General features: G+C 35.1%; 1 protein-coding gene across 1 annotated transcript in view; it reads right to left on the reverse strand.

The window, feature by feature from the left end:
- Positions 1-17760, reverse strand: part of LOC124632900 — a 113854-nt gene that overhangs the window by 89291 nt on the left and 6803 nt on the right. The gene's annotated exons all lie outside the window — the stretch shown is intronic.

The raw sequence follows: 17760 nt of genomic DNA on the forward strand, positions 1-17760 counted from the left end.
TCCAAAGACAGTTATGATGTGATGTTCCACCATGAAGTTTCAGTTCATAACTAAATAAAGAATGGCTATAAGTACATTTAACTCAAATAGAAAATAATAACAATGTAAGATTCTATTGTCATGATCTCTATTATTTACAACATCGATGCCGCAATAATTAGCCATGATCTAATGAGAATACAGTTGTTATATCGACATGTTTTCTAATGTCATTATTTACAAACATCCTATTGTTATTGTAAGACCAACCAACAAATCTATCGACTCGATAAAAATACAAATTCGATTCTTGACTGCTGTAATAAGTGACGCGATTATCAATTCGCAAATAGGAGTATGTACGCGCATTGTAACTGCTATTCAGAAACGTTCCCATTGTGTATATAATTTCTTACATTATGATATTCGCAATTCAGTTGACTGCAATAATGGAATTGATCATTATAGTGTCACAATTGGCTTATTACGAATCTGTGGAGGTTCGGTATTGTTAACAGCGCTTTCGCACTAGCGCATTTTCCGCGCGGCAGACAAATGACCAACGCGAGCAATGTGTCGCGTAGAAAAACGTGCTTATACCAGAGAAAATCCGCTAGTGTAAAAGTCCGCTGTAAAGTGTTGCTAAGGGCGTTCGCACGTATACGTGCGACAGCAAACAGTTGACAAATGACAAACGCGCGCAATGTGCCGCGTAGAAAAACGTGCTTATACCAGAGCCGCGCGGAAAATCCGCTAGTGTAAAAGTTCGCTGTAAAGTGTAGCTACAATTTGCAAGACCTGACAGTAAAATGCGGTAATTGTGATGTCAGTCGAATTTAATTGCGTTATCGAAAACGAATTTGTGTGCAGTCGACCGTAGATAATTACCCAAGTAGGCACAGACAAGTAAGCGGAACATGGTTATAGTTTTTCTATTTCGTTCTAGTGCCATCTATGAACCAATTTTGGAATTAATTAAAACTAATTAGGCTTATAAACTGTATTGTTTTGTAAAAGGAGCTTAGCAGTAAATCAATATTTCGTATTGTACTTTGTCAGTCTGATTTGATTGCTAATATGTTGTTACAAAACGGTTTAGGCAAAGGCCAACGGGTTTTAACTTAAGCACTAGAAGACTGTATTTCTAACGGCATTTATAATGCATATTATTATTATTTGATCTAAGAAATTCAGAATATTAAAGAGCTCCTTAAAAATAAAAGTCAACTTTTACTTTAAGATCAAGATGACATGAGAAGCGAACCTTTTTATAATCAGGAAAAAGTAGTTCCAAAATTGCATTATCAGTCACCAGTTAATTAATAAGATATTATAGACTTTGACTACATGCTGAGACATTTGCATCCATAGACAAATGATTACAAAACATTTTAAAGACTTCGCAATAGAACGCTCTTTAGGAGAGGTCTGAAACTAAATTAGTAGCCTAACTTTTTAAGGTCAAGTTTACAAAAGACAGGCCCCAAAACGCCAATCCTTTCACCGTTTCCTATGCGCTTTTGCTGGGAAGAAGAAATATGTAGTTACATATAACAAAAACATCACCCGCCTACATATTATCAGGACCTTTTAATAATGATTAAGTTCAAGGGAAAATAAAGTACCTAGATCATTAATTTTGATCTTCCATTTCATGATGACTGAACTAAGTGATATTTATTGAGCAATATCTGTTTCTTGGAATTGGTTTTTATTTATTTGATTTTAATTAAATGAAAGAACAGCTTTTTTCTGTTTATTAACAGTATTTTATTAAATCTATTGGTGCGTGAACGTTAAGTTTAATCTTTTTTTATTGTTAACTGACTTGTTGCCAATGTTCTTAACAGTACGACCCTTTCGAAGGAGTACAAGACTTAACATTTATTACACACTAACATTATCATTATTAAATGAGCCTTAAAAAAATTCAAGCCAAGACATCCGACTATCTTCGTCCGAGTTTCTAATTTGCAGACACATTTTTCAATAATACGAGGGCGGGTCAATAAGTCCGTGACTTTTGGAATAAAACACAGATTTTTTGATAAATAAATCATTTTATTTTTCAACGTAGTCCCCCTTGAGCGCTATACACTTTGTCCAACGCTTCTCCAATTTTTTTATCCCTTCCAAAAATTAGAATTTGTCGAGGTCCTCAAAATAGGCCCTTGTTTGCGAGATGACTTCATCATTGGAGTCAAATCTTTTTCCACCAAGCCATTTCTTCAGGTTTGGGAACAAGAAGTAGTCACTCGGAGCCAAATCTGGAGAATAGGGCGGATGAGGGGGCAATTCATAGCCGAATTCATGGATTTTTGCCATGGCAACTGCACATGTGTACTTGCATTGTCTTGGTGGAAAAAAACTTTTTTCTTGGCCAAATGATTTCGGTTTTTTTTTTCAAATCGTATTTGAAGCGGTAGGTAATAAGGTGGCATAATATTCCCCATTGATTGTTCTTCCCTTTTGAAGGTAGTCAATGTGGATTATCCCGCGTGCATCCCAAAAAACAGTCGCCATAACTTTATTGGCTGCCAAACTCACCTTGGCCTTCTTTGGTGCCGATTCACCCTTAGAAACCCACTGTTTTGACTGTTTTTTGGTCTCTGGTGTGTTGTGATGGATCCATGTTTCGTCCACTGTTACAAAACGGCGCAAAAACTCCTCCATATTGCGATCAAACAACGCCAAACCTTCCTGTGAAGTTGTTACACGATTGCGTTTGTGGTCGACTGTGAGCAAACGCGGCACCCATCTTGCGGAAAGCTTTCTCATGCCCAAGTGATCATTCAAAATTGAAACCATTGAGCCATGCGAGATCCCTACGGCTTCCACAATCTCTTGCACTTTCAATCTTCGGTCGGCCAACACCATACCGTGGATTTTTTCGATTGTTTCGGGTGAAGAGACTTCAACTGGGCGTCCAGGGCGTTCGGCATCTTCAGTGCTTATACGGCCACAACGAAATTCAGTAAACCACTTTTTTACGATTGAAATCAATGGTGCAGAGTCCCCATAGTATTTATCAAGCTTAGCCTTGGTTTCGGTAATGGTTTTTTTTCGCAAAAAATAATGCTTAATGAGCACACGAAATTCACTTTGTTCCATTGTTTCCTCAGATTACTGGGTAGTCTGATAAAGATAGCTGTCAAACACAATCTAACTGACGCAGCAAGTTCAAATTTTGTCAGGAGTCACCTCATAGATGCCTGTTAACAGGAGTAGTGTTGCTTTTTCAGTAAAGAGGTCAGAAATTCAAAAAGTCACGGACTTATTGACCCGCCCTCGTACAAGTTCAGAATTACCGATTAGACCATACAGTATATACCTAATCATCATGTAAAAAAACCTTTTCCCATTCGAACTGTATTTCAGATATCCCGTCTGGGTCACTTGTCCATGTTTAATGACGTCATTATTCTCGCTGTTTATGACGTCATAAATGACTGGCGTTATTTACTGATTGTCGATAGCTAATGGTTAGAAGCTTTGTCATTGCCATTTAGTATTCCCGATTGGATAAAAAGAACAAACAACGATTTTGTTCCTATACTTATCGATACTGCTTTCAAATACCATCCAATCCACCTTCTCAATGTCGCTTCAGCCAACATTTATAAGCCAATAAGTTCTCGTATTTTACGTAGTTCAATGAGGGATTATTTCTAAGAGGCACTATTTTTAACAAGAAATTATTTTCAGTTTATAAGTTAACTCAAGTATATTGACCAGACAGTTCAACGACTCGAACATTGTTATATCTTTCAATCCACTATTATTTCCAATATAAAAAGTTTCTATCGCATTTCAACCATCATCCTATCTATATTCGGCAATAAAGACTTCTTTTAGCCAGAATTTAGACACAGCCATGATTCTCAGAACGTTTTTTGTCGATTTCCCATCGTTGTTGTTTAAGCAAAAAGCCTTAAGTTTTGGATCCATGTCCAATGCGAGATAATTAGTAATCAAGGGGCAAGATTCTTCCGATCACGGCTCATTGATTAGCTAGTCAAGGCCGTGCGTTGAAAGCTAGCTAACTCGGCATTTGTATACAAATAAGTGGTTATTTATAAATAAATGTGGGAAATGATCTTCGATTTAAGCTATGAAGGATAAAGATAGAGAGAAGGTTAAGAGTTTTCAAAGGACAATCTAGAGAACAACCATAGTCAATAATAGCACAAAGCTGTTATTGTACTAAGAGAAAAACTTGGTAGAAGCGTGATACTCAGCAGAGTATCTTTTAAGAAAGTTCATTATCAACTTTCTGTTTTTATGCTACTGCTTAGAAATGGTCATCTGCTTAAGCTTTTTAACTTCCAGTCTAACCAGATGTAGGTGAGTTTTGCCTATCTGATCCCCTCAACCCAGGTTCCCAGACAGCGCGATGCTCCAACGTAAAATTATAATGAAATTAAACAAAATGTTATAAATAGAAGATACCATGTAGATTTATTAATTGATTTACTCGTTTAAATTCAATTAACTTACATGCCAATTCGGTTATGTAATATTGAACACAACACATGTTGTGTTTAATTAATACCGTAAGTGTAACATCAAACCCGGTACTAACAGATACAACATGTTCCTCATTCAATTTGGCACGAAATGCATTCAATAATTTACATGTTATTGAATTGGTAGCTTCTGCAGTGTATCCATCATTTAAATTGTTTGATTGGAACTGTAAAGCCACTTTGTTTTTATCGACAACGTAGACATCAAACTATCGCCAAACGAGTGATTTTTACAGGTCCATAATTTTTATTTTTTAGATTTGATGAACTTTTGGAAAAATATTTTTTAGGTTTCAACTTCGAAACAATTGAAACGTAAAAGTATTTTTTTGCAGCACCCACATTTTACACTATGTAAGGACATTATTATATTTTTTGACTCACGTTTGATACCTTAACAATTGATCATGTCTTCGCCTTTAAACCATAAGAAAATTAATTGCCAAAATTTAAGATAACAGAAGCTGGTTTTCTTAACCTTCATCAGAATCTATCTGAGTAAAAGTTTAATTAAGTAACTTGGCTTAGACAAATGATGTTGCCGAAATACTCGGCGCAAGAACTTTTACAATAAGACTTACATATTCTTTGGTGGAGTTCGATAAGATTTCTTTAGTAACTTGAGCAACCCAAAATACAGGCTCAATTCATAGAAGCCATATCAAATTAATTAATAATAGGAAACAGACCCTTTCAAATTACAGGAAGGTTTTGTTGCTGTTTACAGGGCTTAACTCTCACTGCTTCATACATTCACAATAGCGATAAAGATCTCTAGATAGAAGAATCTTCAATTTTCCATCAGCAAGGAAGGTAAACCCCACCATCTCTTGTGCAACTTACAATAGTAAACAATCCTTAGTATCTTTTATCTCGCGTTTACAAAGAACGTCACGGCATTGTGTTGAAATCGCTGATTAAGGCGTTCCACCAATCTCAAATTGGTTCCAGATTAAGCGTTTTACTGAGCTATATGTAAAAAAATTGCTGTTTCTGCTACTTGATTTCTCCTTAGTCTATTAGAGCTACTTGGTTTATCTTTATGTGAAAATCATTCCTGATGTTCAGCCAGGACAGACATACAGTATTTGGGACTCGCAAATAACGTGGCTTTTTATCGTAAAGGTATTGTCGACAACCTCATAAACTTTGCATCTGTATAGCTAGGTTTGAATTACAAGAATGACATTTTACATCACTCAACCATGGCAAACGAAAATTAGAAAAAAGTGGAAGCAAATCTTATTGCTTTGGGTATTCAAAAACAACAAAATAATTTCCTGTAACCGTAATAAAATTCTAGGGCCATAATATTTCCGACTGGGGCTATAACTCTGCTCACTTCTGATCTGGAAATATTTGCTCACAAGATTTATAGTTCAAGTGCTTCTTGAATACGCAATGAGGAAACAGTATTAGACTTAGGTACATTTAATTAGTTATTTCTCCGTTACAGTAATAAAGTTGTAAAGAAAACCTGAAAGAGTAGGTAGGTACTTATCATCATCCTAAATACTGAAACATCTATAATAGGTACCAGTTCTTTCCCACATTTTTCCTTTCTTACCTTATTCATTAAACACTTGAGCCATATAATAATTCCCTATAATCTGTTTCATAACATTTTTGACATGATCCCAATATTTTACTACCGCAATACTTCACACTGCCACTAAGCCAGTCTAGTCTTACTCCATCATAGTTTCTTAAGACTAGAATGGTTTATGCCCTATTTCTATCCTATTTACAATAATAATAATAACCGTTGCTCAATCTATAAATATTGTTGAAATCTCTTTAGCTCAGGCCTCAGCACTAACGATTGTTGATGCTATTTTGCTAGTTACGGCTATTGTATCAGTGCAATACCAATCATTGAAAAGATGATGCCTCGTCAAAAATTTTATAATACCACAAGAGCGTAAACCAATTTTGAAAATTGATAGATCAGATCAAGATCCTCAAACAAATACTACTGCTGAAACTGATTAGAATTTGGGCAAGTTTTATAAACGCACAAATAAAATTGACTAACTGTAAATAAAACTCAGTCACTATGCAATTAGATACGTACTAAAGTTCCAGTCGATACCATAATTTCGATTTTAAATCCATTGCAATAAAAAGTGAAACGATAGTACTGCATAAAAAATGCAGTAAAACTGATTGCATTTTTATTGCGGGAAGAAAATAAAGTTTGCGATAGATCTAGTATTGTTGAAGCTTGTAACAATACTAATGAACATAACGGAAATCGGTAGGCAGACTTTCAAGTTACTTTATACATTTATTAGGAGACGTACATTGTCAATTTTACCAGGAGCACAAGTTACATAATGATAGGAAACATTAAAGTGAGAAAAATATCCGGCAGTCGAAGTGTCATTTTCAATTCGAATATTTTAATATGTCAGAAAACGTATTCGAGCGAAAACCACTGACGTAGATTAATTAAACCAAATCATACCCTAGCAAATGTGGAACACACTCCGTCTTACCACAAAAACTTTTAAACGTCAGTTTATGCCTTGTCTAAAAAAATGTCAAATTATGACGTTGACATACGGTTCATTTTGCAGCCAAAACTTTATTAGACAAGAGTAAAACAGGGGTTAAAGTTTTTGTAGTAAGGCCAATTGATTTTAAAATATTAATTCGATATTCGATTGGGGATAAGGTGTGATTGAAAACCCGTATGTGGAACCGTGAAACTGTTAATTGGAAATTATCGATAAAATAATAACACACTGCTCAGACATTTTGCGCATAAGATTCTCAAGCCTAAGGATAACCTTGTTTCAGATCATGTAACTTCTCCTTTACTAAAATAAATAATCATATAAGTTGCATTACATAAAGGTGACATCTTACAACCATGTGTTTTTCAATCAATATTCAAACATAAGATCATTATATTTTTCATACCATCAAATAATGCTGGAGAAACTGTATGACACGAACAGAAACTGGGACATTATGTGAAATTACGCCACGAGCAGGTACCAGGCTCACAGAACGGCAAGGAGGCAGACTATTCAAATATTGATACTCCGTGTTCCCAGAGCAAATTTGTCAACGGTAATTGATTCTGGGGAGTCTACAATTATGTACCTCAAGGGCTTGTATTAAGGGGAATACTGAATTACAACAATGAGGAACTAAAATATTCGAAAACGTATTAATGGGTAAAATTATGCCCCAGGGGAATAAGGATCGTTCCAAAAATTTACGATTTGTTGTCGAGAAGGATACTGGTATGTTTAAGTACGATAAATCAAGATTTTTGGGTACGCCCCTGTCGTGCATCGTCGTGAATTTGGGTACAATAAACACATAACTTTTAGGGATCACCCTTGCGGCAGTTTGTTGCCGAATTGTGTATGCGTGATATAGGGTGTACATTATGCAATTAGAAAAGAATGTTGATAAGCAACTAAGAATTCCGACTAGACGAAATTCGATAGTTTTAGAGATGGCGCCATGCATTGATTCTCGGTACTTAATCTCACATGTGATCAGCATCCCTTATAGTTTGGATTGCTTAGACATACAGATATTCAAGTCTGCTTGAACATACATACCTATACCTGTATACTCTAGATCCCACCAAAAACGTTAAATGTAAAAAAAAGCCAATCCTCTACGCAATTCCTCCACCGTAAAAAGTTTTGAGATCGCATAGAAGCCAAGTCCTGTTCTACTTTATTTGTAATAATAAATCAATATTTTGTGACTATATCAATAGTTTCGTTCACTTCCCAATAATATTGACTTGGCCATGAGCACAATAAACTACAAATATAATACAGCATATCTTGGAGAGGTGAAAGTCAAACATGAAGTTTAATATCACAGAATTAAATACTTTTAGTTTATTCAATTGTTACTAAATGACCGACAGTCAGTATCATCCAACATCAATGAACTGCACATGTACTATGGCACATGTTTAGTCCATGGTGATCTCAAATTCCAATCAGTCCATAATCAGTCCAATCGTAAAATCATGTCCATATAGAATTTATCAATTCAATGGTATTTACACATTATTACAAGGAGCGACTTTTAACTTGTGCTCATGGCCAAGACAATATTATTGTAATGTGAACAAAACTATTGATATAGTCACAAAATATTGATTTATTATTACAAATAAAGTAGAACAGGACTTGGCTTCTATGCGATCTCAAAACTTTTTACGGTGGAGGAATTGCGTTGGTAGAGGATTGGCTTTTTTTTACATTTAATGTTTTTGGTGGGATCTAATTTATTTTTTGTAGGTCTCTTTCTTCTCTAAGTATAGGTATAACAAATTAAATTAACTTACATGCAACTAGCTAAATATATAACAAACTAAATATGTACACCTAAAGTAGCACGTAAACAATATTTTTTTTAACCTAAAAAGAACAATGTCAGGTTTCGGCCCACCCAATCAACTTTTAAAACTGAATTCGCACGTACACAAAGTTCTTTACTACAACCATTTAAATATAAAATACTAACTTCTTATAAAATAGTTAATTGTTATCTAGAACTTTAAAAAAAAAAATATCATGTTAATAAGTAATTATTTTGTTTATCGTGTTCAGGTTTTTCGTTTGAATAATTTGGTTTTGAGAAGTTCAATGCAAAAGTGGAAAACATAGAAAAGCTTCTGACATTAAACTACACAAAAAACTGTAAGAATTTTCACTGTACATGAAATATTTTTATTGAGCCTAAGTTACTATGGACGTCTGACATTGTTCTTTCGAAATTGTCGAATTTTTTAATCGAATATCTTTTACAATAAAAGAGATTTATTTCAGAGGTAGATGACGCTATCACATGAAATTATTTGTTTTTTTTAAGTACTACTTATACTAAGCTATGAAAGGAAACCATAGCGCGATTTAGACCAGGACAACGCCATCTATCGAGCGAGCATGCAGCGTTTATCGCACTGCATGAATATGAAAGATTTTATCATTATTCATTTCATTTAAACCTAGCTTTTTTATTCATATGTTGTATATTTAATACATAATAATAATATACCACTACGTAACAATAAAACAAATAGTAACATTTTGTACATAAATAAATAACAAAGTTATCAATGCAGTCAAAATTCATACACAATGTTCTTGAAAAACCGCAAATATAAATTTGTTTCCTATTTTTTTATTAAGTTTTAATGTTTTTATAATGTTCCCTTTATATGTAGCTAATAACCTATCTTGGTGCCAAATTTGGGTTCGCCATTTGGGTTGCCAAAAAGGTTCTAAGTTTGCTAGAAGTACCTTAGACTTTTGATGATCGGTCAGTGAGTGAGTCAGTGACAAAATGGTGTAACTTTGATCGCTCATAACTCGTAAAATATTTATTCAAATGTCTTGTAATTTTGAGACTGAGCTTGTTCTAATACTTACTCTTGATCATCGAAAACCTAAACTCCTAGCTTTGTTCACATGGAAGATACAGGGGGCTGAAATAGCCGCGAAACGCTTCGAGAAAAGATGGTACGACCGTGCCCGCTTTGCTCGAGTCTTGGCTGGGGCACTGCCGTGCCCTCAGATATAACTAGAATTTGCCGGTAGGTTTTGGGACATCGACTATTAACCCTTGAAACACGAGAAGCAAGCTATGGACGAGGTCGAACGGAAGCCTGCATCCGGACCGGTACGACCCGGCTAGCCCGGCCGGTAATGGGCTACTTCGCTTTCCGCCTATTTCTATGGCCTGAGAGCATTGTGGTTATGTTTATCTACTTTATCTATTTACCCAACATAATACACCAACTAATTTGGGATTTGCTGCTATCCAACCTTTTTGCGACGAATTTTTTCCCAAATTATTTCCAGGAAGCTGGGGTAAGGCTGAATTGCTGTTTTATGGCTCATTTTACTGCCGTTTTCGACAGCTCGCGAAGTCTCCCGAGCTTATTATTTTTATAGTCTGATTATTCCCTTGTCGCGTTTTCTTGCCTGTATTTATTGCAGAAGGGAGGAGTGTAGTCAGTTCTTTATGACGTCACAAGATGGCGGGCTCCGCTGTAACTGAAACGATGCGTGTAATCGAAGCTATGGCAAATGGGTATGCGATTGACATTTCGATAACATCCGAGAGTCACACTGACGTTTTTCAAGTTCAATGACATGGAACAAAGTGGAAACGTTTAAACAAATTAAACGGTTGTTGCATTTAACTGGATGGAACTCCGAAAGCTTTGGGATTGAATTTGCTTAAATAGGAAATGTACATAAGGATATGGTTGATAGGATTCAATGGAATAAGTAGATTTAAATGGTCCTTATTTTAACGCCCAGTTAGCGATAAAGAGAGAGTTTATCAAGCTAACACACGGATACATTTGCCAAATTATGTAGATGTCTTTAAAAAATTGACAGGATTTTATAAACTTTTCATTGAGACCTAACTTACATCCAACAAAAAGTATCACATTCAAATTAGGCGGCAGACACCATAAAAAGTTTCCAACAGTCGGCTGTAGTTAATTACAACGCAGTTACAAGGTGGTTATGAATAAATTAACCATAATTGGCTTGTTAGCGGCACGAGAGGAAACCAAATATAATCATCCACCACGCAGAATGAGATGCGAGCGCCAAAACACAATCAAGGAAAACTTTATTACATTCTATTTTTGCAGAAATATTTTGGGTCACACTAAATGTAATTTGAATTTAAATAAGACTACTCTCTACAATAAGGAAGTGACCACAGCACAGAGGAAGGGCAAAACATCTATGCTAGATTCTGAAAATAGATGATAGGGAATTCTGAAGCTAAAGAACAAGATTAAGTCCTTAAAACAACAGAGATACTATAATTCCATTCACACCTGTAATACTTTTAACTGCAGAAACAGGTATATCAGTATAAAAGCAGAATGACGCAGATGCTAATAACATTACGCGAAAATCTCGTTAAAGAAAGGACTTGGGGTTGCGTGGGCGAAAAATACATATTTAAAAGGCTACTGTGGCTGCAGACAGAAATAGAACCTCCAATTATAGAATTTCCAACAATGATCATGTAACAAGTTACAAAATCTGTGGGTGTTACTCGTTTTCTAGAAAATTCCCTTTTTGGAAAACGGATTTATATTTGGAGAGTAAAATGGGGCGAATGTTGAATTTTTGTGCCAATATTTGAGAAAATAACATTTATCAGAATTAGAACAAATCCACATGAAATGGTTCATAAATAGAAGTAGGTAGTAAGAAACAATTCAGAATCCATTGTCTTTAGGGAAAATTACCTCTATCATATAAACGTCAAAACTCGATCACAAATAAAACTTACATTGACGACATTTTAACGATGTCAACATCTATAGATAATAACAATACGCTTCGTTTTTACAAGTAATTGCAATCGTGTCGAAATAAAATAGTCTATAATGCTTCTTTGATTGGCAACTTATGTTTCTAATGTGATGCGCATTCAAACGCAACCGTAATCAAGACAATGTTGTTAGAAATTGAAGCGAAATAAATTAGATAATTTTATAAATCATCACGTTGAAGATGCTCATGAGCTATTACATGTAAAGCATTCAAGAGTGTACAGAAAACAGAAGAGTAATAAGATATCATGCTAAAAAAGATTGAAAGAGTAGGAAATTCAACTCATCATTCACCAAAAGATTACCTACTTAACCAAACTACAAGTACAAATAAAACAATTGAAGTCTACGTCTCCAAAAGGCCCTACCAAGAACAGATTAATGTCACAAACCCAAGCCACCGTACGATGCATAGCAATGATCGTTATGCAGTGCGTGACAAACCAACTTCCTTCCCCAATCAATGACGAACGGAATTGCGTGGGATGGAGCGCCGAGGAACTAACAACCGTGGTGTAAATCCGACTACAGAATTCCAGATAGGATAGACTGTGGATAGATAGATGGATAGTTAGATATCTGTAGATAGATAGATAGGTACAGCTATTTCAAATCAACTAGGGTTCCGGGAAACTAGAAACACGTGTAATTTAGATACAGATCTTGACTGGAATGATCATGGTATTCTTATTGTTAAGTTTATCGATTCCTTCAGGCGTATTGGAAATGCTTTCGCCTCTGGACCGATATTGTTCCGCGATAAGCATCGGAATAGGAATGTGATTATACTTGAAGTAATTCAAGGCGGTAAGAAATTCTTTGCCTATTGTTTATTTACAATAGGTTTTAAAACTAGTGATTCTGTTCCGTGGAAACTAATAGATTCTGCCTGCAATGCGGTAGAAAATAAAAGTGAGTGATACATGAATATTTGAAGCAAAGACGATGTAAACGTCGAACCGCAAATGTGGGAGAAAAGAGCTAACTCATATAGAATTCTGAAGATTTCAGTAAAGTGTTCCTTTGTCTTGTGCATAATACGAGACGAGACGAGATTTAAACGTATTGGGGATTGCTTTTATTCGTTCTTATTCTACTAAATAATGTAAAGAAAGATCAATCTTAATTCAAAGTATTGATTTCACCAAATGTTTTTTTTAGCTGTAACTAATCCTCTAAGTAAAAAAACCTTATTTTGAATCTGTGAAAGGCAAAATCGCAGCCTGTGCAAAAGTAAGAACGCATTCTATACGAGGCTTGAAAATGATATTCAAATGAAACGAGAGATGTATTGGATAGGAACAAATAAAACATTCCTTTCAAAACAATTTTATCATGATTGCAAAGAAAGTGAATATATCAAATGTTTGTATCTAATAACTAATTGGTTGCATTCACCTTCATTATAAATGGTAATTAGTCAACTTTTATGAATAGAATAAACTGTAATAAAACATGCCTGCTGTAATTAGTTGAAAATAATTGCGATGGATTTACGAGGTTTAAATTATCGTGTTTGCTTTTGATATTAATGGTCCGTTTTCATTTCTAGGAAGATGTGTTGCAGCTGCCGTTTGTTATCATAACGTTGCATGTAATTTGACTACCCGCTTGCCAAGCAATTCAGTAAATCTTTTGATTCTAAACAATACGCAGACAGCGATTCTTGCAAGATCGCTCTGTTGTCTGCCAAGCGTACATTATTCAGGTGCCAAATATGGCTTAAATATTGAGATAGTGCGTATCTTAACGGCTTAACCAAGGTTACAATAACATAAACCATCTTCAATTTGTGCATTAAAAACGTGGTCATATAGTTCTAACCTTTTGGTGGACCATTTGAAGTAAGAAAACTGCCTTTGCCAAACAAGGCTTACATCTTTTGTTGAACAAAAAAGAGAGCAATAATTAAACATGAATAGACCTCATAATCTTCAGTCACACTTTATCAGTCTTGTTAATAAGTGGCTGCCTATAGTTTCCTAGGCATTGTTGACTTTAACACCAGTATCTGATTTCGCATGGATACCGTGACCGTGGGAGTGATAATCCATTCTATTGAGTAACACTGATGGCCTTAGATTTGCGTCAATGTTCAGGACAAGTGATTTCGTTGTTGACAAGAAAATTATCTTTCAGAAAAACAGAAGCTATTTTTCTAGCAAGTATTGTTGTTGACATGAATATTTTTGCGGATATTCAACTTTGTGCTATTTCTAACGTTACGCATCATATCTTATTTTTGTATGAATCATACTGATCTGAATCTGGAATACTTTTTGGCCTAACAAAATCTACAATACCTACAAATCCTCTTGAAATAAAATCTAACCTAAACCGAGGCTTATCGATTGCGTCAAGCGGATTACCTATCCAATTACACGGTCTGTTTCAATGAGCCTTCAGAACTGGGACTGGGGTCCTTTTCAGGAACACAAAAGAGAATCCATATGTGTTTACAATAGTTTCATACAGCCTACAAATCTAACAATAACATCGATGACAAAAATCGAAGAGCTTAATTATACTGGTTCAAATTTCGGCCTGGATATAAGAAAGTCCTTGGTAACAGGAGAATCGAAGTCAGTTTACGTGGCTATGAATAAATTTTGGAACCAGCCGAAGTAAACAGACATTACCCATTCAATTAGACGCGGAAAAGATCGCAGATATCTGTCGAGACTTGCTTTCGACAGATTTTAGCGGAAAGGGCGTTTTACATCGGGCACGCGGGCTGAATGAAGGATTTTATTTCTGCTCGAGTTTTATTTGTCTTTCCTGATTCGAATCCTTAAGATATAAATATCATTATTCTATATGTGAGTGATGGCATTATTTATTTATATTAACCAGTCCAATTAATCTATTGATTATGTCATTTATACCGAAAGCTATACACATACAGCAAATTGTTATGTCACTTTAGAAATTATTTATATGAATCCAACAGGTTGGAACAAAAAACACAGCATATTATATCCATAAAATTATTCATACTAGCAGTTACACATTCGGGTTATACCAGAGACCTCAAACCATTAATATTCCTAGAACATACATATACAATAGTGTGTGTAATACCACATAATACCTATCACTTAGTGCACGGAGCGAGTTGGAGCGGAAAACATATCAAGTTGGAAATCTCTCGTACATTACTTATACGTCTAGAAGTGTTTAGTAAGCTACTTCAAGAGCTTTTATTTTAAAGGAAACTGAGTGGATTTGTGGTAGATATATCATTGTTAAGACTTTATAGTTTTTCTTTTGAAATTGGTACAGATAACTTGGTGAACTTTAACTTTCTCACAGTTGTCGACCGAAAAATAACTTGGTTTATTTTATTACTATTTAGTATTATTACCTATTGTTTATTTTGACTGATTATGTTATATTATTATTTTCATTGCCTTATGAGGTAGGTACATATTTTTCGCCAAAAGTATCAGGGAATATTACACATATTTAACTAACGTTTATCGTTTTCCACAACATTACGTATTCTCGCAAACTGTTTTCATCCAAAGTTCAACTAAAGTTTCTACGAATCTGTTCATTGTCATTATGTCTAAACGTGTCGTTAGCCGAACGACAAACCCTATTGTCTCTAATCTACTTAGCTATTTTCCTTGTTAGTTTGATATAATCAAAAGTAATGTTCCAATGTAGCCTGAAAATAAAAGGTGTTATGAATTTATTGTTTTGTAAGAGATCAGATACAAACGCAATAAAGCTTAATATACCTTTTAGCATTTGTTAGGTGACATCCTAATCCCTTAGATTTTGGAAACGCGAAAACCAAAAGGTACTAATAATTTAAAAAAAAAACACTCCGAAAAGTAGGACTTCTTTTATCTACTCAAAATATCGTACCCAGATGGCAGCTTCTGCAATTTTCACACTTCAAACATTTGGGGTCCGCTCTTTTTGGCTCCGCTTCACCCAGCCTACGACTTCATACGTTTCGCACTACGATAGGCATATTCTGCCACGCAACAATTTATTTGCGCCTAGACTCTATATATTTACGTCAGTTTGGTGTCAAGTATCAAGTATTTGCTCGGCTTTCAGACATACTTCAATGTTCACTGAGGGTAAACGTGAACCCTACGTAATAGCAAAATATTTCTTTATTTTTTTTGCGTCTAAAAGCCTGAGATGAAATGAAATAATGCTTGAAGTCCCCATGTCCCAAAGGAAAACACTTCGTTGGGAAGAGTAAATACAACAAATGTAATAAAAGAAAATGGGCGTTTTAATACAATCTATTGTAACACAAAATACATTTATTTTGAGGGTCCACCTTTGACACTTAATTGGATTGTACGTCTTCGAAGAAAGACGTGGTCAGAAATCAATTGGAGTAAGTACCTACTTATATAAATCTATAGGTAAGGAACTAAATAAATAACGTTGGGACAATAAATACTTCAGAAAAAGGATCTTCTTACTGTCGAGAAGCTTTAATCATCTAACGAGTCCTGGTGTTAGAGCTTGGGTGTTAGAATCTACCTGACGACCTCTGTCGTAGAATTCATGCGAAAGGATTCTATTGTTTTATCCTATACAAAAGGATAAAACCATACAATAATCCTTCCGCAAATAGCCTTACGTAAAAACAATTCTCAACAAAAAACCTCACGTAAGCTATTATTAAAAGAAAAACTAGGAAACAGCGTGAACGCGTTACTAATCAATTTGGTAACATCAATCAACATCGTGACACGCGATCCGCTTTCATGTAATCACCAACATTGGTCTACCAACACCAAGAACGATGTTCACTGCTGGCTTTGTACCTCACCTCTTCAAATTCTACCTGTCTAAACAGGCAATGGACATGTGTTTTATGCTGGGCCAATGTTTGGCATATGTTGGTGAGTTCGACTAAAGGATGCGTGTAACTGGTCATCCATGATATTTGCTGCATGCTTTTTTAGACGCAGTGAAGATAAATGTTTGGCATAATGGCAGATACCTTGACGAGCGAGAGATTCATTTAAATAAATAAGAGATAAATGAAAATTGATCATAATCACTGCTACTATTTGTAGTGTCATCTAACTTACACAACTCTTACAAAAATTTAATAAGACCATTAATATCAAAAACTTTAGAACAGTCTCAATACGGATTGACAATGACTTATAGCCCGTAAACCAAACATTTGCTGAAGCGACTAATGTTCTTCTTTCAATCACGACCGTCCATAGCACACCGATTTTCCGCAAAATGTAGCACGGTTATGAAACTAAATTGCCGAGTCATTTGTGTGTCGTTACTGAGATTTTAGGGTTACCAAGATAAACAAGAAACAGTTTAAAGTTCGCCATCAGGAATTTTGCAAGTAAGCTGTTCAATTTTGGATCAAATATTTAACTTATAAAGGAAGGACTTGCAGAATTAAAGGGCACAACTCTATTCTTGAACGTGCTAATCTCAGAAACTTCTGTATCAGCAGAAATAAAAATTGAGTAGGCACTTTAGAGGAAGGCTACCTGTTATTCGGATGCACGAAATAGTTCCTACGGGAGACGTAGCTTCCGCTACAACAAGACAGAGGTATATTACACGTATAATGCTCCAAAGTCAGCATATTTTCTTGCAATAGATGACAATAGCAATACCATCAAGGAAAATATTCTCAAATTAATTGAATAATCTACGGAGCCCACCCAACTTGGACTTGGCGGTTTTTTCATCAAATTACGCCTTATTTTCGTAATGCCTCGTAATGACCCATTGTCTAGGGACTGCAGACATTACCAGCAAACTGTTGCTGTGTTTGCTTGAGAACTTCTTTGTTAAACAACAGTTTTTTTGCAAAAGAGTTAATAGAGAATTACGTTGGATTGTGATGCCACATTTAAGTGGAATTGATAAGATAGCTATCTTATTAAC

The sequence above is a fragment of the Helicoverpa zea genome, chromosome 1 (assembly GCF_022581195.2).
Source record: "Helicoverpa zea isolate HzStark_Cry1AcR chromosome 1, ilHelZeax1.1, whole genome shotgun sequence".
In the NCBI taxonomy this organism is placed as follows: domain Eukaryota; kingdom Metazoa; phylum Arthropoda; class Insecta; order Lepidoptera; family Noctuidae; genus Helicoverpa; species Helicoverpa zea.